A 22,012-nucleotide genomic window follows, 5' to 3' on the forward strand; every position below is an offset into this window, starting at 1 on the left:
TAAAGTAAGAGATGGACTCCAATACAACCAGAGCTGCATACTTCAACACCACACTTTCTTCATTGGACATATCTTCCAGACAGAAAATAAACAAAGATACATTAGACTTACCTGTGCTATAGACCAAATGGATCTAACAGATATTTACAAAACATTTCATCCAATGGCTGCTGAATATACATTTTTTTTCCTCAGCACATTGAGCATTCTCAAGGACAGACCGTATGTTAGGTCACAAAATACGTCTTAAACAATTGAAATTATATCAAGCATCTTCTCTGACCACAATGGAATAAAACTAGAAATCAATAATAAGAGAAATTTTTGTAAACTATACAAACACATGGAAATTGAACAATATGCTCCTGAATTATCAGTGGGTCAATAAAAAAATTAAGAAGCAGATTGAAAAACTCCTTGAAACAAGTGACATTGAACGTACAACACACTAAAACCTATGGGATGCAGCAAAAGCATCCTTGGTCTATGTATCCTTGTTTGCAGATGATATAATCTTATATTTGGAAATATCTAAAGACTCCACAAAATAGCTATTGGAATTATAAAACAAATTCAGTAAAGTTGAAGATACAAGATTACTATGCAAACATCAGTAGCATTGCTATATGTCAACAGTGAACAATGTGAAAAAGAAATTAAAAAGTAATCCCATATTTAATATTGAGAGAAGTTTATAGCTATCAGAACCTATATCGGAAAAGAAGAAAAACTTCAAATAAAAAATCTAAAGATGCATCTTAAAGAACTAGAAAAGCAATAGTGAACTAACTTCAAAATTAGCAGAGGAAAAGAAATAATAAAGATCAGAGCAGAAATAAATGAAATTGAAACAAAAATATACAAAAGATCATTGAAACAAAAAGTTGGTTTTTTGAAAAGTTAAACAAAATTGACAAACCTTTAGCCAGACTTTAAAAAAAAAAAGAGAGAAGATCTAAATAAATAAAATCAGAAATGACAAAGGCAATACTGCAACTGATACTGCAGAAATTCAGAGGATCATTAGTGGCTACTATATGCCAGTATATGCCAATAAGTTGAAAAATCTAGAAAAAATGGTCAAATTCCTAGACAGGAACAACCCACCAAGATTAAAACAGGAAGACATCCAAAATTTGAACAGACCATTTCCAGTAATGAAAGCCCAGGACCCAGTGGCTTCACTGTTGAATTCCACCAAACATTTGAAGAACTAACAGCAATCCAACTCAAATTATTCCAAAAAAAACAGAGGAGGAGAGAATACTTTCAAATGCATTTTGTAAGGCCAGTATTACACTGATACCAAAACTAGACAAAGACACATAAAAAATAAATAAATACATAAACTACAGACCAATACTTCTGATATATATGGATGCAAAAATCCTCAACAAAATACTAGCAAACATAATTCGACAATACATTAAAAACATCATTAATCATGACCAACTGGGATTTATCTTCGTGATACACAGATGGTTTACCATATGTAAATCAATCAACGTGATACATCATATCAGCAGAATGAAGGAGAAAAACCATATGATTATGTAAATTGAGGCCGAAAAATTATTTGATAGAATTTAATATCCATTCATGATTAAAAAAAAAAAACCCTCAAAAGACTGGGACTAGAAGTAACATACCTCGACTGTGCCAACATGGTGGCGCCCAGGTCCTAATTTGAGAAACGTGCACCTTGACTAATTCGGTTTTCTGTGGTTACGAGAGAAGAGCCCGGTTTATCGCGAGGGGCAGTCCCCAGGGCTGCCGAATCCAGCAGCGATGGAGAGCGGCACCGGGCCCTGCGGAGAAGAGCGCCCACATGAAGTCCAGCAGACGACAGTCACTGAGGGGGCTGCCAAAATCCCAGCGCCAACGAGGTCTTTTATAACCTTGTGCAGGAATTCAATCGGGACATGACGTGCTGTGATCATCCAGTTTGCTCGCATTCAGCTTGGGGCCAGCGGAATCCAGATCAAGGTGCCAGGAGAGAAGGATACACAAAAGGTGGTCGTGGACTTGTCAAAGCAAGAAGAGGAAAAGGTTGAACCGAAAGGGAGTGAAAACCTGGCCTCAGGAGACCAGCCTCGCACAGCGACCGTGTGGAAGATCTGTGAGGAAGGCCTGCATGTGCTGGAAGGCCTGGCAGCTTCAGGCCTACTTTCCATTCGATTTGCCTGGGGCTCAGATCTGTGGTTGCAAACGATACCTCTGCCGGGGCTGTGGATCTCATACGCTGGAATGTGCAGCTCAATGACGGGCCCACCTGGTACAGCCCAGCCAAGTAGATGCCTGGATGCTGATGTACCAGCACCAGAGGGTGTCGGAGAGGTTCGACGTCATCCATCTGGACCCCTATGGCAGTCCTGCCCCCTTCCTGGATGCAGCTGTGCTGGCTGTGAGTGAAGGAGAGTTGCTGTGCGTGACCCGCAGGGACACGGCGGTGCTGGCGCGGAACAGTGGGGAGATGTGTTACAGCAACTTCGGTGCCATGGCCCTCAAGAGCCGGGCCTGCCACGAGATGGCCCTGAGAATTGTCCTGCACAGCCTGGACCTCCGCGCCAACTGTTACCAGTGCTTCGTGGTGCCGCTGCTTAGCATCAGCGCCGACTTCTACGTGCGTGTTTTTGTCCGTGTCTTCACCGGCCAGCCCAAGGTTAAGGCCTCAGCCAGCAAGCAGGCCCTGGTGTTCCACTGAGTGGGCTGTGGGTCCTTCCACCTTCAGCGCCTGGGCAAAGCGTCAGAAGTCGCCCGCGGCCGGGTCAAGTCCTCTGTAGCCTGTGTTCCCCCCGTGACCCCGAGCGTGAACACTGTGGGCAGCGACACCAGCTTGGTTGCTCCATGTGGGCAGAGCCCATCCATGACCTGGATTTCGTGGGCTGTGTCCTAGAGGCTGTGAGTGCTAACCCCGGCTGCTTCCACACCTCGGAGCGGATGCCAGAGGGTCCTGAGCGTCATGACTGAGGAGCTCCCAGAGGTGCCTCTGTACTACACCCTGGACCAGCTGAGCAGCACCATCCTCTGCAACACGCCCAGCCTCCTGCCGTTGCGGTCGGCCCTCCTCCACGCTCACTTCCGGGTTTCGCTCTCCCACGCCTGTAAGAACGCTGTGAAGACGTATGCCCCGCCTCCGCCCTCTGAAACATCATGCGCTGCTGGAAGAAGGAATGTCCGGTGAAACAGGAGCGACTCTCAGAGACCAGCCCAGCGTCCCGCATTCTCAGTGTGGAGCCCAGGCTGCAGGCCAACTTCACCATCGGGGAAGATGCCAACCCCAGCTCCCGCCAGCGACGACTCAAGCGCTTCCGGGCCAACCCGGAAGCCAACTGGGGCCCGCAGCCTCATGCCTGGCCAGGGAGCAAGGCTGCTGGCGAAGCTATGGAGGAGAGAGGCAGGCTGCTTCCTAAGGAGTGGAAGGAGCCGCCTGAGGACAGGGCCCAGCGAGCTGCCCTGCTCAAGACATTTCCTTGCAAAAGGGTTAAGGAGGGGGGCGGGGCGCGGTGGCTCACGCCTGTAATCCCAGCACTTTGGGAGGCCGAGGCGGGCGGATCACGAGGTCAGGAGATCGAGACCATCCTGGCTAACACGGTGAAACCCCGTCTCTACTAAAAATACAAAAAAATTAGCCAGGCGTGGTGGCAGGCGCCTGTGGTCCCAGCTATTTGGGAGGCCGAGGCGGGCGGATCACGAGGTCAAGAGATCGAGACCGTCCTGGCCAACGTGGTGAAACCCTGTCTCTACTAAAAGTACAAAAAATTAGCTGGGCATGGTGGCACACGCCTGTAGTCCCAGCTACTCGGGAGGCTGAGGCAGGAGAATCGCTTAAACCCAGGAGGCAGAGGTTGCAGTGAACCGAGATGGCGCCACTGCACTCCGGCCTGGCAACAGAGCGAGACTCCGTCTCAAAACACACACACACACACGCACACACACACACACACAGAGAGAGAGAGAGAGAGAGAGGTCACGTAACCTTCTCCCGATTAAAAAAAAAAGAAGTAACATACCTCAACATAATAAAAGTCATATATGACACACACACCCACAGCTAGCATCACATTGAGTGGGGAAAAGATGAAAGCCTTTCTTCTAAGATCTGGGACATAAAAAGGTTGCCCACTTTCACCACTGTTATTTAACATAGATTTCAAAGTCCCAGCTAGAGCCATCAGACAAGAGAAAGAAACAAAGTTCATCCAAATTGGAAAGGAAGAAGTCAAATTATTTTTGTTTGCAGATGATATAATCTTATATTTGGAAAAATCTAAAGACACCACAAAATAACTATTAGAATTATTAAACAAATTCAGTAAAGTTACAGACACAATATCAATATACAAACATTTCCAGGTCATTGGTCTAAGCAAAAATGTATTGAGTAATACCTCACAAACACAGGTAACCAAAGTAAAAGTGGACAAATGGTATCACATGAAATTTAAAAGCTTCTGCAGAGTAAAGCTTACAATAAACAAAGTGAAGAGTCAACCCACAGAACTGGAGAAAATATTTGCAAACTTCCCAAATTCAAACAACTCTATGGGGAAAAAAAAACGAATAATTCTATCCCCAAATCCCAAAATGGGCAAAAGATGTGAAAAGATATTGCTCAAAAGAAGACATACAAATGGCAACAGGCATAGGAAAAGGTGTTCAACATCATTGATCATCAGAGAAATGCAAATCAAAACTACAGTGAGATATCATCTCATCCCAGTGTAAAATGGCTTATATGCAAAAACAGGCAATAACAAATGTTGTGAGGAAGTGGAAAAAAGGGAATCCTCGTACACTGTTGGTGGAAATGTAAATTAATGCAACCCCTTTGGAGAACAGTATGGAAGTTCTTCAAAGAACTAAAAATAGAGCTACTGAATCATGCTGCAATCTCGCTACTGTGTAAATACCCAAAAGAAAGGAAAGCAGCATGTTGCAGAGATATCTGCCCTTCCATACTTCTTGCAGCACTGTTCACAATAGCCAAGATTTGGAAGAAATCTGTGTCCATTGGGTAAAGAAAATATGGTACACATACACAATGGAGTACAATGCAGCCATAAAAAGGAATGGGATCCAGTAATTGCAATAACATGGATGGAACTGGAGGTCATTCTGTTAAATGAAATAAGGTACAGAAAGACAATCATTGCGTGTTTTCACTTATTTGTGGAACCTAAAAATCAAAACAATTGAACTCATGGAGATAGACAGTAGAAGGACGGTTATCAGAGGCTGCAAAGGGTAGTGGTGGTTGAGGGGGAGGTGAGGATTGTTTATGGGTACAAAAAAATAGAAAGAATGAATAAAACCTACTATTTGGTCTCTTAACAGGGTGACTATAGTCAATAATAATGTAATTACACATTTTAAAAATAACTAAAAGTATATAATTAGATGTTTTGTTATACAAAGGATAAATGCTTGAAGAAATGGATACCCTATTTTCCATGATGTAATACTCGAACCAAAGTATCTCATGTACCCCATAAATATACACACCTACTATGTATCCACAAAAATTTAAGATAAAATTTTTAAATAAAAAGAGAAATGTGACATATAATATATATTATGTGATATATAGATCCACAAGTTTGCTAGGGGCTGATGGCTGTTAGAGCTCTCTGATTCTTGTTAGTCTTTGATGTTTGGACTGGTAGTCCCTTTTCTCAGGAGCTTTAATCAAAACAATGTCCTTTCTCATCACTCTAGCCAGGAACTGTGAAGCTAAGTAAGGCCAAATCAATCTCTCTGCCCTTAATCTTGTATGTATTTCTAAGTGTGAATTGCCTACTACTATTTAATAGTCCTGTAGGATAAGTCTGATATCAGAATTTAGACTGCATTTCATCCTTGTTCCACTTGGAACTTTTTATGATTTCCCTCCTCCACTCCCCTCCCAGCTTAACCTCATCTCCTTTCCCCTCTCCTCTCTTTTCATCCCCACTCGTGTACATATATACTACACACACACACACACACACACACACACACACACACAGATACATATATATCCACACACACACACATATATATTGTGAGTGCTAAATAAGAGATTATAAGGAGAATATTTGACAATTAATAGGTAAATAAGTGACCATTGACTAGTAGCTATTATTAAGGCAGTTAGCATTTATTTTAACTCTCCATCCCAAAATAACAGAATATATATTATTCTTATCTGCACATTCACATACTCTAAAATAGACCACACAATCAGACATAAAACAATCAAGTACTGAAATTGCTGGGTCAAATGGTATTTCTGTCTTTAGGTCTTTGAGGAATTGCCAGCTGTCTTCCACAATGGTTGAACTAATTTACACTCCCACCAACAGTGTAGAAGTGTTCCTTTTTTTCCACAACCCCACCAGCATCTCTCATTTTTTGACTTTCTTATAATAGCCTTTCTTACTGGTGTAAGATGGTATCTCACTGTGGTTTTGATTTGCATTTCTCTAATGATCAGTGGTGTTGAACTTTTTTCCATATGATTGTTGGCTGCATGTATGTCTTCTTTTGAAAATTCTCTGTTCATGTTTTTTGCCCACTTTTTAATGAAGTTGTTTTTTACTTGTAAATTTGTTTAGGTTTCTTATAGAGGCTGGATATTAGACTTTTGTTGGATGCATAGCTTGCAAAAATTTTATCTCATTCTGTAAGTTTTCTGTTTATTCTGTTGATATTTTCTTTTGCTGTGCAGAAACTCTTTAGTTTAATTAGATCCCATTTGTCAATTTTTGCTTTCATCGCAATTGCTTTGGGCATCTTTGTCATGAAATGTTTGCACGTGCCTGTGTCCTGAATGTTTTTGCCTAGGTTGTCTTCCAGGGCTTTTATAGTTTTGGGTTTTACATTTAAGTCTTCAATTCATCTTGAGGTGATTTTTGTATATGGTGTAAGAAAGGGGTCCAGCTTCAATTTTCTGCATATGGCTAACCAGTTAACCCAGCACCATTTATTGAATAAGAAGTTCTTTCCACATTGTTTGTTTTTGTCAGCTTTGTCAAATATCAGATGATTGTAGGCATATGGCCTTATTTCTGGACTCTCTATTCTGTTCTGTTTGTCTGTGTGTCTGTTTTTGTATCAGTATCATGCTGTTTTGGTCACTGTAGCCCTGTAGTATAGCTTGAAGTCAGGTAGCATGATGTCTCCAGCTTTGTTTTGTTGCACAGGATTGCCTTGGCTATCCAGGCTCTTTTTTTTTGTTACATATTAGTAGGAGCTAAATGATGAGAGCACATGGACACATAGAGGGGAACAGCACACACTGGAGCCGTTTGGAGGGAGGACGGTGAGAGGAGGGAGGGGATGAGGAAAAATGACTAATGGTACTAGGCTTCATACATGGTTGATAAAATAATCTGTACAACAAACCCCCATGATACAAGTTTACCTATGCAACAAACCTACACTTGTACCCCTAAACTTAAAAGTGAAAAGAAGACTATCCAAAGCAAATTATAAAAATTAGAAATTATACCAAACACACGCTTGGACCACAGTGCAATAAAAATAGACATCAATGCTAACAAAATCACACAAATCCATACAGTTACATGGAAAGTAAACAACTTGCTCCTGAATGACATTTGGGTAGATAATCCAATTAAGTTAGAAATCAATTAATACTTTGAAACTAATGAGAACAAAGATATAACATACCAGAATGTCTGGGACACAGTCAAAACAATGTTAAGAGGGAAGTTTATAGCACTAAACGCCCACATTAAAATGTGAAAAAGATCACAAGTTAACAATCTAACATCATACCTAGAGGAACTAGAAAAACAAGAGCAAACCAACCCAAAAGCTAGCAGAGGAAATAACCAAAATCAGAGCTGAATTGAAGGAAATTGATACATGAAAAAAACACACAAAGGATCATGAATCTAAGGGCTGGTTCTTTGAAAAAAAAAAAAAAAGATAAAAAGACCACTAGCAAGACTAATAAAGAAAAAGAGGGGGAGTGGCCAAGATGACTGACAAGAAGCAGCTAGTGTGCATGGCTCTCATTAAGTGAAACAGAAGGGGCAAGTAAACACAGCACCTTCAACTGAAACATCTAGGTACTCACATTGGGGCTAATCAAGGAAACTACTTGACCCACAGAGAATAAAGAAAACAAGACAGGACAATGGCCCATCCAGGAGCAACATGGAGCCAGGGAATCTGCCCCTCACCCAGGAAAGTGGTGAGTGAATGTGTGACCCCAGGAAACCATGCTTCTCCCATGGATCTTAGCAACCTTCAGGTCAGGAGATATCCTTGTGGACCCACTCCATCAGGGCCTTCGGTCTGACAGATGGAGCTATGTGGATTCCTGGCAGAGCATCAGCTCAAGCATGCATGGAGAACTTGGAGCCTTACGTACTTGGGCATTCTGGAAAAAGTAATTGCAGCTCTGGAAAAATGGGAGGTTATATCCCTGCACATACCTCTAGGTAGGAGGCTGAATCCAAGAGGCTGAGCAGAAACATCCTGCAGGCTTCACTTCCATGGCACCTCACAAGGTGAGATCCACTAGCTTGGAATTCCAGCCAGCTACTAGTAGTGGTATTGCACCTCCATAAGAAGGAGATCCCAGGTGGAGGGGAGCTGCCATCTCTGCTGTATGGGAGAGTTAGCTGTTTCAGCCTTTGGCCATTGAATAGTTCGAGCTGACCAGGGGAAAAGGGATTCCCCAGCACAGCATAGCTGTTCTACCAAAACGTGGACAGACTGCTTCTTTAAGTGGGTCCCCGATCCCATTCCTCTTTCACTGAGTGGGACTTCCCAATGGGTGCCTCCAGCCACCCCTGTCAGTATTCTGCAGCTGGCTGACAGAGATTTATAACCTCCCTGGCACCAAGCTCCCAGAGGGAGGGGCAGGGCATCATCTTTGCTGTTTGGGTGACTTAGCCTTTCCAGCTTTCATGAATCTGAGTGTGCAAGGCAATTAGAGACTGAAGTGGACCCCCAGCACAGTACAGCTGTTCTACCAAAACACGGCCACAGTGCTTTTTTAAGCAGGACCCCAATCCCATTCCTCCTCACTAGGCAGGACCACCCAACCTGGCCTTAGGGCCAGGAACAGGCCCATGCCTCCCTGGGGCAAAGCTCCAAGAGGGAGGGACAGGCTGCCCTCTTTGATGTTTCACAGCCTTCACTAATGATGCTTCCAGGCACTGAAAAATCTGAGATGACAGGAGACTATAATGGGTCCCAAGCATATAACAGGAACCCTACAGAAAAGCAGCCAAACTGTTATGTGGGTGCTCATTCCCATATCCCCTCAATGGTCAGGTACTCCAGGCCTGGGCCTTGAACCAACCCACACCAGAGCTATCAAGCCAGTAGCAACTTGGCAACTCCCCAGACAGAGCCTCCAGGGGCAACTAAAAGCCCCTCTGCCACTGCCTCTGCAGTGGAACTGCCCTTGCCACCCTTGGACTAATGAATGAGCAAAGACCCAAAGTGCCTTATCCATACTTCCAACAAGCTGCAGTCGATCCAAGGAGAAGAGGTCAGTCAGTTTCCCTCAGGTCCCACACACGTCCCACTGCACATCCCCAGAGAGGGAACCCTTGACTTAGGACAACAGCACAGACCCTCCACCCTGGGCCAATTGCTCTGAGTGATTGCTGACTTGCATCACTCTGGGGTGGAGCCCCCAGCAGACAAGCAAACAACCCTCAGCCACAAGCACTACTAAGGTCCCTTCCTTTGCTGCCTCCAAGTTGAGGAAGGAACATAAACACCAAGATTTTCACAAAGCTGCTCTGGGCGGCCCAGGAGTGTCAAGTTATGATCTACAGCCAGCACTCAAGGGGGAGAACAACCCACACATTTGGAGCATTGAGAGGGAACACAGCAGCAGCTGTGAGGAAACACAGTGGAGCCACACAACTGAGCAAGAGTCTACCAACTGACCAATAAGCCTAAGTGCCACTTGCTGGATCACACCTCAAAACTTCAACATCAAAATACCTAACATAAGCCCTCTGAAACCAGAGACAAGAAGTCAGCTTCAAATAAAGACTCTGCACAAAGCCTCAGCCTGCTGAAAACATCCAGAAAAGAAGTCTATTAACTCTACTCAATCTGCACTGCAGTTAAAGGTACACTCACACACAGAAATGAGAATGAATCAATGCAAGAACCCCAGTAACTCAAATGGCCAGAGTGTGTATGTCCTCCAAATGATCACACCTATTCTCCAATGAGAGTTCTTAACCAGGCTGAACTGGCTGGAATGACAGAAATAGAATTGAGAGTATGGATAGACACAAAAATTACTGAGATTCAGGAGGATGGTAAAACCCAATCCAAGGAAAATAGGAATGATAATAAAGTGATACAGGAGCTGAAGGATGAAATAGCCAGTATAAAAAAGAACCTAACAGATCTGACAGAGCTGAAAAATGCAATACATGAAATTCACAATGCAATCACAAGTATTAACAGCAGAATCAACCAAGCTGATGAAAGAACTTAAAAGACTGGTTCTCTGAAATAAGACAGTCACCAAAAACAAAAAGAAAGAAAAAAGAATAAAGAGCAATAAACAAAAACTCCACAAAGTATGGGATTATGTAAAAGGTCCAAATGTATTAATCATTGGCATCCCTGAAAGGGAGGAGGAGAAAGTAAACAACTTAGAAAGCATGTTTCAATATATCATCTATGAACACTTTTCCCCAACATTGCTAGAGAGGCCAACAGTCAAATTCAGGAAATAAAGAGAATTCCATCAAGATTCTACACAAGAAGATCATCCTTAAGACATGTAATCATCAGATATTTCAAGGCCGTGCGAGCCCACCTCTTGCATCAGTGTGACCTGGATGTGACACATGAGCCAAAGGAGGTCATTTTGGAACTTTAAGGTTTAATGACTGCCCTATTGGATTTTGAACTTGCGTGGGGCCAGTAACTGCTTTCTTTTGGTCAATTTCTCTTATTTGGAATGGGCGTATTTACCCAATGTCTGTACCCACATTGTATCTGGAAAGTAACTAACTTGCTTTTGATTTTACAGGCTCATAGTTGGAAGGGACTTGCCTTGTCTCAGATGAGACCTTGAACTTGGACTTTTGAGTTAATACTGGAATGAGTTAAGACTTTGGGGAACGGTCAGAAGGGCATGATTGTGTTTTGAAATTTGAGGACATGAGATTTGGATGGCGCCAGGGGTGGAATGATATTGTTTGGCTCTGTGTCCCCACCCAAATCTCACCTTGAATTGTAATAATCCCCACATGTCAAGGGCAGGACCAGGTGGAGATAACTGAATCATGGGGGGTGGTTTCACCCATACTAGTCTCATGATAGTGAGTGAGTTCTCATGATATCTTCTTATGAGATCATGAGATCTCATAAGGGGCTCCCCTTTACCGGCTCTCATTCTCTCTCCTGCCTCCCCCTGTGAAGAGGTGACTTAGCCATGATTGTAAATTTCCTGAGGGATTTCCGGCCATGCAGAACTGTGAGTCAATTAAACCTCTTTTCTTTATCAATTACCCAGTCTTCGGCAGTTCTTTATAGAAGCGTGAAAATGGACTAATACAGGCTGCCATAACAAAATAATCACAAATTAAATAACAGAAATGTATTTTCTCATAGTTCTGCAGTGTAGAATTTCACCATTAACTTGTCAGCAGTGTTGAATTTTTCTGAGGGCTGAGAGAGAATGAATGATCTGCTCTAAGTCTCTCTCCTAACTTCTGAGGTCTTGCTAGCAATCTTTCATAGTCCTTGACTAGTAGACACATCACCCCCATCTCTGCCTTTATCATCACAGGGCATTCTTCCTGTTCATGTCTGCATTCAGATTTCTCCTTTTTATAAGGACATCAGAAATATAGGATTAGGGGCCTAATCTACTCTCATATGACCTCATCATATATAATTATGACTAATTATAAACCTACAAGGATCTTCTTTCCAAATAAAGTCACATGCTGAGGTACTAGAAATTATAATGTCAACATATGAATTCTAGGAGGAAACAAGTTACTGATACTGATACAAAAACAGTCACACATACAAACGGAACAGAATAGAGAGCCCAGAAATAAAGCCATACACAAGTTAATTCATAACAATGACTACCTCCTGTAAATGATTGGCAGGACAGGAGCAGGGTGGCAGTTGGGGAGGCAGTTGGTAAGAGTAAATGGGAGCTCTCTACATTCTCAATCTGATACGGACATGGTAAATCTGCAGAAATAAATGAAATAGGAAACAAAAACATAGAAAATATCAATAAAACAAAGAGGTTTTTTTTAAACATCAACAAAATTGACAAACCTTTCGCTAGATTAAGAAGAAAAGAAGTTTCAAAAAATAAAATTAAAAATTAAAAAAGGACCTTACAACCAGTGCTACAAAAATTAAAAGTATAATCTTCCTCTGGTTTCCACAGGGAAGTGTCTCAGGATCCCTATACATACCAAAATCTACGGGTTTTCAACTTCCTAATATAAAATGGCACAGTATTTACAGTATTTAGATATAAACTATGCACATCCTTGTGTATACTTTAAATTATCTCTAGATTTCTTATACAATACAAAGGTTTCTTATACAATGTAAGTCCTATGTAAATGATTGCTATTCTGCATTGTGTTTTAAACATTTGTATTACTTTTATTGTCATATTGTTTATTTTTTGTGAATATTTTTCTATCCAGAGTAAGTTGAATCTGCAGATGTGGACCAACAGATATGGAAGGCCAACTGTATTCTGAGTCTATTATGAACAATTATACATCAACAAATTGGATAACCACTAAGAAACTGCTAAATTCGTAAAAACATACAGCCTTTCTGGACTGAATCACGAAGAAATAGTAAGTCTGAACAGACTTATAACTAGTAAGCTGATTGTTTAAGTAATCTAATACCTCCCCAAAAAGAAAAGCACAGGATAAGATGGCTTCACTGGTGAATTCTACCAAATACTTAAGAAGAATTAATGCCAGTTCTTCTCAAACTCTTCCAAAAGACTGAAGAGGAAAAAAATACTTCGAAAGTCATTTTATGGGGCCAGCGTTACCCTGATATTGAAGACAGGCAAAGCCAATTTAAAAAAAGAAAACTTTAGGAGAATATCCCTGATGAATATAGATGCAAAAATCTTCAACAACAATATACTAGCTAAACACATTCAACAGCACATTTAAAAGATAAAGCATCATGACCAAGTGGGATTTATCCTTAGTATGTAGGTATGGTCAACATATAAAAATCAAACAATGTTTTATACCACCTTAAAAGAACAAAGTATAAAAATCACATGATCATGTCAATAGATTCAGAAAAAGCATTTGATGAATTTGACATCCTTTTATGATAAAATCATGCAACAATCTAGGAATAAAAGAAAATTACTTCAACATAATAAAGGGCATATATGAAAAGCTTACAACTAACATCATACTAAATGTTGAAAACCTGAAAGTGTTTTCCCTAAGGTCAGAAACAAGATAAGGATACTCACTCTTGGCAATTCTACTGAACATAGCATGAGAAGTGCCTGCCAGAGCAGTTAGACAAGAGGAATACATAAAAGATATCCAAATCAGAATAGAAGTTAAAATGATCTCTCTTTGCAGATGATATAATCTTGTATGTAGAAAATGCTAAATATTTCACCAAAAACTGCTATAACTAATAAGCCAATTCAGTAAAGATGCAAGATACAAAATCAACATTAAAAATTAATTGTGTGTCTATGCACTAACAACAAATAATCCAAAAAGGAAATTAAGAAAGAAACCCAATTTTCAATATTATCACAAAGAATAAAATATTTGGGAATAAACCTAATAAAGGAGGCCAAAGACCTGTACACTGAATGGTACAAAACATTGTTGGAAGAAATTAAAGAAGACCCAAATAAATTGAAAGTCATACCTGGGTCATGGATTGGAAGATTTAATATTGTTAAAATGCCCATACTACTCAAAGCAATCTACAGATTCAATTCAAAATATATCAAAATCTCAATAGCATTTTTCACACACAAAAAGTGAAAAGCAATCTTAAAATTTATATGGAGTCTTAAAGTACCACACATGTCAAAAACAATCTTGAGAGAGAATAACAAAGCTGAAGACATAACCCTTTCTGATTTGAAAATATACTACATTGCTACAGTAATTACAACAGTATGGGAGTGGCATAAGAGAAGACATAGACAAATGTAACCAAATAGAGTGCCCAGAAATAAGCTCATGTGGATATGATCAAATGGTCTTCAACAAGGTTGCCATGACTACACAATGGGAAAAGAAATAGTCTCTTAAACAATTGATGTTGTGGAAACTGAATATCCACATACAGAAAATTGGAATCGGACCCTTATCTTACATTAGCCACAAAAATAGACTCAGTGTAGGTCTTAGATATAAGACTTGAAACTATACAACTCCTAGAAGAAACATGGGGAAAAACTCTTTGGCATTGGTCTTGACAATGATTTTTTGGATGTGACCCCAAAAGCACAGGAAACAAAAGCAAAATTAGACAAGTAGGACTACATCAAACTAAAAAGCTTCTGAACAGCTAAGAAAACAATCAACAGATTGAAAAGTCAGCCTACTGAATGTAAGAGGAAATCTTTACAAATGCTACGTCTGATAATGGATTAATATCCAAAACAAAATGAACTGCTACAACACAAAAGTGCACACGCGCACACACACACACGCACGCATGCACGCACACACACACACACACACACACACACATAACCTGATTACTGAATGGGCTATGGACTTGAATAGACATTGCTCCAAAGAAGACACACAAATGGCCAAGTATATGGAAATGTGTTCAACATCATTAATTATCAGAAAAATGCAAATTAAAACCACAATGAGATATCTCCTTCCACCTGGTAGGATGACTATTATCAAACAAATAAGAGATAACAAAGGTTGGTGAGGGTAAGGAGAAAGGGGACCCTAGTACACTGTTGGTGGGAATGTAAATTGCTGCAGCCATTATGAAAAACAGTATGAAGTTTCCTCAAAAAATTAAAAACAAGACTGCAAAATGATCCAGCAATACTATTTTGGGATATTTATCCAAAAGAATTGAAATCAGCATTTCAAGAAGTTATTTGCACTCTTATGTTTATGGCCACATTATTCACAATAGCCAAGAGGTGGGAACAATCTAAATATTCATCAGCGAATGAATATGTAAATAAAATGTAATATATACAAATAATGGAATATTATTCAGCCTTAAAAAATGGAATGGAATTCTGTCATATGCTAGAACATGGGAGAAAGGGCTATGGACTTAGTCCCTTAAATCAATGGGGCTATGGACTATGGGGCTAAGGGGCTATGGAATTAGCCCCTTAGATTAATTAGGATATTAATCTAAGTGAAATAAGCCAGTCATAGAAGGATAAATACTGCATGACTCCACTTATATGAGGTATGTAAAGTAGTCAAACTCATAGAAATAGAAAGTAGAATGGTAGTTGCAAGAGGTGAAGGAGAGGGGGAAATGGGAGTTACTACGTGATAAGTATAGAATTTCAGTCATGAAAAATGAAAAAATTCTAGAGATCCATTGTACAACACTGTACTTATAGTTAACAATTCTGTACTGTGCACTCACAAATTTAAGGAGGTAAATATCATGTTATGTGTTTTTTTTACCACAATAAAACAAAAATAGCTCAATAGTTTACCTAATTATTACCTATTAAAATTCCTTTCTGTCTTGAAAGAAAGAGCAAGGAAGGAAGGAAGGAAGGAAGGAGGGAGGGAGGGAGGGAGGGAAAAGAGAGAGAGGGAGGAAGGAAGGGAATCTTTTGGTCTTTCATTTGTCCTTCTGTTACTGATTTGTAGTTAAACTCATTGTGGTCTTAGACATGCTTTGTATGATTTCTATTCTTTTACATTTGTGCTTTATGGCACAGAATGTGGTCGTTTTGGGTGAATGTTCCATGAGAGCTTCAGAAGAATATACTTTCTGGTGTTCTTATATGGATAGTCTATAAAAGTTAATTAGATCCAGCTGATTGGTGGTGCTGATCAGATCATCTGTAATCTTACTGATTTTCTCCCTGCTCTATCTATCAGTTATGGAGAGGAGTATCTCTATACCTATCATAGTCTCCAAGTATAATACCTGGTTTCACTATTTCTACTTTTACTTTTATAACTTTTTGCCTCATGTTTTTTGACAGTTTGTTGCTAGGGACATACAGATTTTGGATTGGGATGTCTTCTTGGAGAATTGACTCTTTCATTGCTGAATAAACCTAACAATATTCTTTATTTCTTCATTGTTTGAAATTTATGTAGTAATTCCAGTTTTCTTCTCATTATGAATTAATGTGGCATGTCTTTCTCAATTTCTTTACTTTTAATCTGTCTGAGTCTTTACATTTAAATTGAGTTTCATGTACCTGAGATAGAAGTGGGTCTTTTTTTTAAAAAAAAATTCACTCTGACCATATTCTTCCTTAATTGCTGCTTTTATATCATTCACATTTAAAGTGATTACTGATATGGTTGGTTTAAAATCTAACATTTTTGTAGCTTGCATGTTGCTTGCTTCTTGTATTAAAGATTTTACATTATTAATTATCGTTAGCTTAAATTTCTCATCTTATAACTTCAACAACTGTGTCATATGTTAAGTCTGGCTCTGATATTTGTCTCTTCATGCTGTCTTTTTATTGTGTTTTGGCATGTATTGTAATTTTGTGTTAAAAATCAGACATATATTGGGTTATAGGAACTAAGATAAATAGGACTCTAGTGAGAATTTAGTTTAAGCTGTCTAGGAAGTAAGCTGTGCTTAAGGTTTTTTGTAGCTGGAGGTTCCAGAGGCTTCATATAACTCTAATATCCTTGTTTATGTCTCCCTTCTTCACTTTGGTACTTCCTGTCTATTTCTTCTTAGAAAGTCTGCATCTTGTAGCTCTTTAATTTGTAATCCACTGTTATTATATTAAAGTCCTGTTTGTGTGCCAGTAGTGTGTGTGTGGTGAGATTATTTATATTCTTATAATTAAATCCCAGTCTTATATTCGGCCTTTGTCTCTGGGATATGACTTTCACCCAGAGGCAAGTAGGACTTTTCTGATTATCTAAAAATGTCCTCCTTGAATGATCAACCATGTACCAGATTGACTATAGATCTGTTTGGCCATAGATATAACATAAAATAAACAACAAAATGTGAAGAATAAGTGACAGATCTAACATTTTGAGGAGTTCAAGTTTTCTTCCATTGCAAGGAGTAAGACATAGGTAGGTACAGCCCACACACTTAGAGTTTGAAGTTGCTATGAAATCAAAAGCTCAGTTTTCTGTGTTTGGTTCCTGTATTTGTTTCCTAGGACTTCTATAGCAAGTACCATGCATGAATTGGGTTGCTTAGCACAACATTTACTGTCTTACAGTTCCAAAAGCTAGAAATCCAAAATTAAGGTATTGTCAAGGCCACGATCCCTCTGAAACCTGTATGGTAGAATCCTTCCTTGCCTCTTGGCTTCTGGTGGTAGTGGCCATCAATCCTTGGCATATTTTAGCTTGTATAATGTCCCTCCAGTCTCTTCCTCTGTTATCTAAATCTTCACACGGCCATCTTGCCCTTTTATACATCAGTCTTATTATATATAGTACTCACCATAATGGCCTTGTCTTAATCCGATTACATCTCCAAAGATCTTCCTCCCAAATAAGATAACATTCTCAGATACGAGGGGCTAGGACTTCAACATGTGCAATTTGGGGAACACCACTGAAATCATAACAACTCCCTTTTTGTTATTTCTCTGGTCCTTCCTTCCTATCTGTTCAATGTGGTAAAATAATGTTGCAGTAGCCTCTAGGTGAGAAGCCTTCTGTTCCTACTCTGGAAAGACGTTGTAACAAGAGATGAATTCTCAAAGCTCTAAAAGTTCTAAAAGACATGAGCTACACAGGATGGTTGACTTTGGCAGTCTCTCACCCAGACCTTAGAAAAAAATACCCACTTTGGCTAAGCCCAAGGGTAAGAGACCAAGAAATAGTCTGAGACAAAAGAAAAGGCAACTTTTCACAATTCAAATAATATCCAGCTCAGTTGACTATAATAGGGAGGAGTTCTCTAGGTCTTAGGGTCAAAGCTCTACATAACATAAGGGTATTTTTTTCCTTCTACATTCATTCATTAGAGATAATGGTTCCAGTTAAATGAAAAACTCTGCCTTTCTGCTTAAACTTTGATAATTTCAGATGGATGAAGGTAGACCTGAATTAGAGTTAGCTTGTAATAGTAAAACAGAGTTGAATGGCTATATATAAGAAGTAGGACAAGTTTGAAGTTACCTGGAGAAATCTAGGAGAAACATGGTGAAGAGAAAAACTGACAGGGGGTGGAGGGGGAGGAGAGAATAGAGGAGCTATTAAGATGTATGAGACTGAGGCACTATGTAAATTGCAGTAAAATTTCCCTGATGGTAGGAAGGAAAAGAAACTTTTTATATGTTGTTATCTCTGTTTTTGGTAGAATAAGTGATCTCCACCCACGATGCACACAACCTAATGCCCAGTACATGGCAAAAGAGACCTTTCAGATGTGATTAAATCAAGGATCTTGAGCATGGAGATTATCTTTAATTATATGGTGAGCCCAATGTAATAGCAAGGATCCTAATAGGAGGGAAGCCAGAAGATCAAAGCAAGAAAAAGCAGATGGAATAATGGAAGCAGAAGTCTGAGCGATTCTCTGAATATAGAGAAATGATCCATGATCCCATCTCTAGAAGCTGACAAAGGCAAGTAAACACATTCTTCTCTGCAGCCTCCAGAAGAAACCAGACGTGCTGACACTTTGATGTTAGTGAGATTTCTTTCTGACCTCAAGGGCTGTAAAAAATCTGTTTTGTTTTGAACCACTAAGCTTGTGTCAGTTTGCTATAGCAACGATAAAAAACTAATACAATCAGGCATGCCAAAATGTTGAATTTGACTTTTTTTTCTGTTGCTGAAAGGTACACCACTCCTCTGTGCCCTTCCACTCCAGTCAAATTTGTGAACTTTAACATACCAGCACATATTTTGTATGAGTATGGTTGGTGTGTATATGTATATGTGGCAACTGACGAAGAGGCTGGGGTGCATTACTTTATCAGTGTTACACAGAATGGAAAAGGCAATGTGCAGGGAGGAGCTCTGAGACGGATGTGAGCCTAAATGCATAAGACCCCATCAACAGCCCAGAAGTTAAGGGGAGGCCTTTGTGAATCTGGTGCCAGGATAAAATCCTGTCTTGAGGTGCACTGCACAACCTCTCTCTAAAAGACGTATTTAACAGAGAGTTCTCATGGCAAAAAATAAAATCTAATGATGAAAGGGGCAAGAATTGATGGGATGATGATTTTCAGCTACATGGAAACTTTCACGTTTTCATAGATACTGTTTGCTGAAAAAAATTTTGCAGTAGGAAATAAATAGATTTCATGGACTGATTGACTCATGTACACAAACATAAACTTCTCTTAATCAAAGGCAACTAATTATCTCGAGATTTAAGAAATCCCAAAATCTATTTGCGCCTTGTATAATACCTGTCTTTTAGAATTCTGTTGTTCAGAAACAAAGTATCTCTCTGAAAAAAACAAATTCTGTTGTAACACAGTGCTACAAATGGATACACATTTAGGCGGGAACTTATACACACTGGAAAAGGACTTCAGAAATTATATGTTTAATATAATTCTAAGTTATCTAAAACAGTTAATGCTATTTTAATTACCAGAGCAGTTGAGGATGGAGATTTTAGTACCATGGTGGGATACAGCCTAAAGGATTCAGAATAAGCTGAATTCTATATTACAATCATGAACAAAAGACAAATGTTTCAATGTATAGAAAAATGATTGGAAGTTAATTTTGGGGACTTTGCACTTATTTGGGTAAAACATAAGCTTTATCTCATTGAATATGAATATGTACAAAGAATATTTCTTGTGCATCTGGGATGAACTACAGACTCTATATAATGACACCAGTGGTTTAGCGCTAATCTCTTTGGTGCCTAGTTCACATCTCTCATTTATGGTTGTTTCCTCTAATGGCTAGCACATTGTAGGCTCAACAATTTAATAATTATTTATAAAAATAAGTGAAGAAATTATAATTATGAGAGATCAGTGTTTTATAATTTTTATAACAAATTCATTTTCCCCCGTATTTAGAATAGTTTATGATCACACATTTTGCTTTGAGTAAAGGTGCCATCTGTAAATATACAGGAATACTATTGAATTAACCTCTATATTAATTTCCTATTGCTGCTCTAGCAAATTAACTGGAGTGTAGTAGCTTAAAACAACACAAATGTATTCTCTTACAGTCTAGACGGCAGGAGTACAAAATGAGTCTCACTGGACTAAGATAAAGGTATTAACGGGGTGATATTCTTTCTGGAGGATCTAGAGGGAAATCCATTTTCTCACCTTTTCCACCTTCTAGAGGCCATCTGCATTCCTTAGCTTGTGGCCATTTTTACCTTCAAAGCCAGTAGCATATTATTCTCAAGTCTCTCTCTGACTCTGACCTTCTGCCTCTATCCTATAAAGACCCTTCGCATTACGTTGGGCCTGCCCAGATAATCTAAGATAACGTCCTTATCTCAAGGTCAGTTGATTAGAAACCTTATTTCTCTATACCACCTTAATTCTCCCTTGCCATGTAATATAATATATTCAAAACTTCTAGGGATTACATCATAGACATTTTTGGGGGAAAAATTATTCTGCATACCACAACTTCTCAAACTTCTCAAACTCTCTTTCCTGGGAACTGAATCTTAGTACTGATCCAATCACCCTTACACACCTCTCACACACATGGTTACAGTAATAGGGCTCCTGGAAAACATGCTCATATAACATGACACTCTTACTCCAACCCTACTCATAGACCACAGTTGACTGAACCAGATAAAGATGGGCTTCTGACACCATTTGTGTGAATGTTTGTTTCCTAAATAATTTAAAGCTGGGAATAGAATTCCAATTTCATTTTGACTGAATGATACAGACATGCAGAATGTCACAGAGGAAAAAATCTACCCAAGCTGTACCAGCCCCAAGTTCCAGATCACTGCTGAGACTCGGTTGCAATATTGACCTTCAGCTCCATGAGACATCTAGTATACTTGTAATAATTCCCCTGTTTTGCCTATGCTAATTAGAATATACTCTTATTACAACAAAAAGGATTGTATTCAATAACATTTATACAATATTGTTATTACTAAGAGGTACTTTATAAATGACTGAATATATAAATGAAAATATTAAGTGAAATAATTTGTTCAACATCATATAATGGTTCACAGCAAATGCCAAGGCAAGAAGCTAGTTCTCTTGCCTTTCAGTGCAATGCTGTCTCCTCTTCCTTGTAAAAGTACTAGGTAGAAGTAAACATCAGCCTAAGGTCAATGCTACATTTGAATAAAATCCACCCATGGGTACTTAAATGATCAAGACACCAATAAAAATTATTTGGAAGCAACTCTACATTATATTTAAAATATAGCAATTTTTCATCTAGGAGAGTACTATTTCTTTCAAAAATACATTTAAAAATTTATCTTCCAAGAATTTGTTCAGGAAAAATAGCTATTGGTACTTGGCTTATTACCTGGGTGATGAAATAGTCTGTACAACAAACCCCTGTGACATGATTTTACCTACATAACAAACCTGCACATACACCCCTGAACCTAAAGTAAAAGTTTAAAAAAGGAAAAGATCAAGCTATAAACTGTACATATGACAGATCTTAACTTTGAAAATACAGTTATTCAAAAATAAATGGATATTTACAAAAAAATAATTATTCTGTAGTTAAGTTACACGTGAACATGGAATCAAAACCTATTTGTAAAGAAACTCTGTTATTTCTCTCCTCTTACAAATGTTTCATATGTGCCCCCCCGTCACACGGCACTCATCGATTCTGTGGTCTATTCACCACAGAATATCACCACT

At 39.2% G+C, this 22,012-nt stretch overlaps 1 pseudogene; it reads left to right on the top strand.

Moving 5' to 3' along the window:
- Positions 1-1,764: 1,764 nt before the first annotated feature.
- Positions 1,765-22,012, top strand: part of LOC115932116 (tRNA (guanine(26)-N(2))-dimethyltransferase-like) — an 89,778-nt pseudogene continuing 69,530 nt past the window's right edge.

The sequence above is a fragment of the Gorilla gorilla genome, chromosome X (assembly GCF_029281585.2).
Source record: "Gorilla gorilla gorilla isolate KB3781 chromosome X, NHGRI_mGorGor1-v2.1_pri, whole genome shotgun sequence".
Lineage (NCBI taxonomy): Eukaryota > Metazoa > Chordata > Mammalia > Primates > Hominidae > Gorilla > Gorilla gorilla.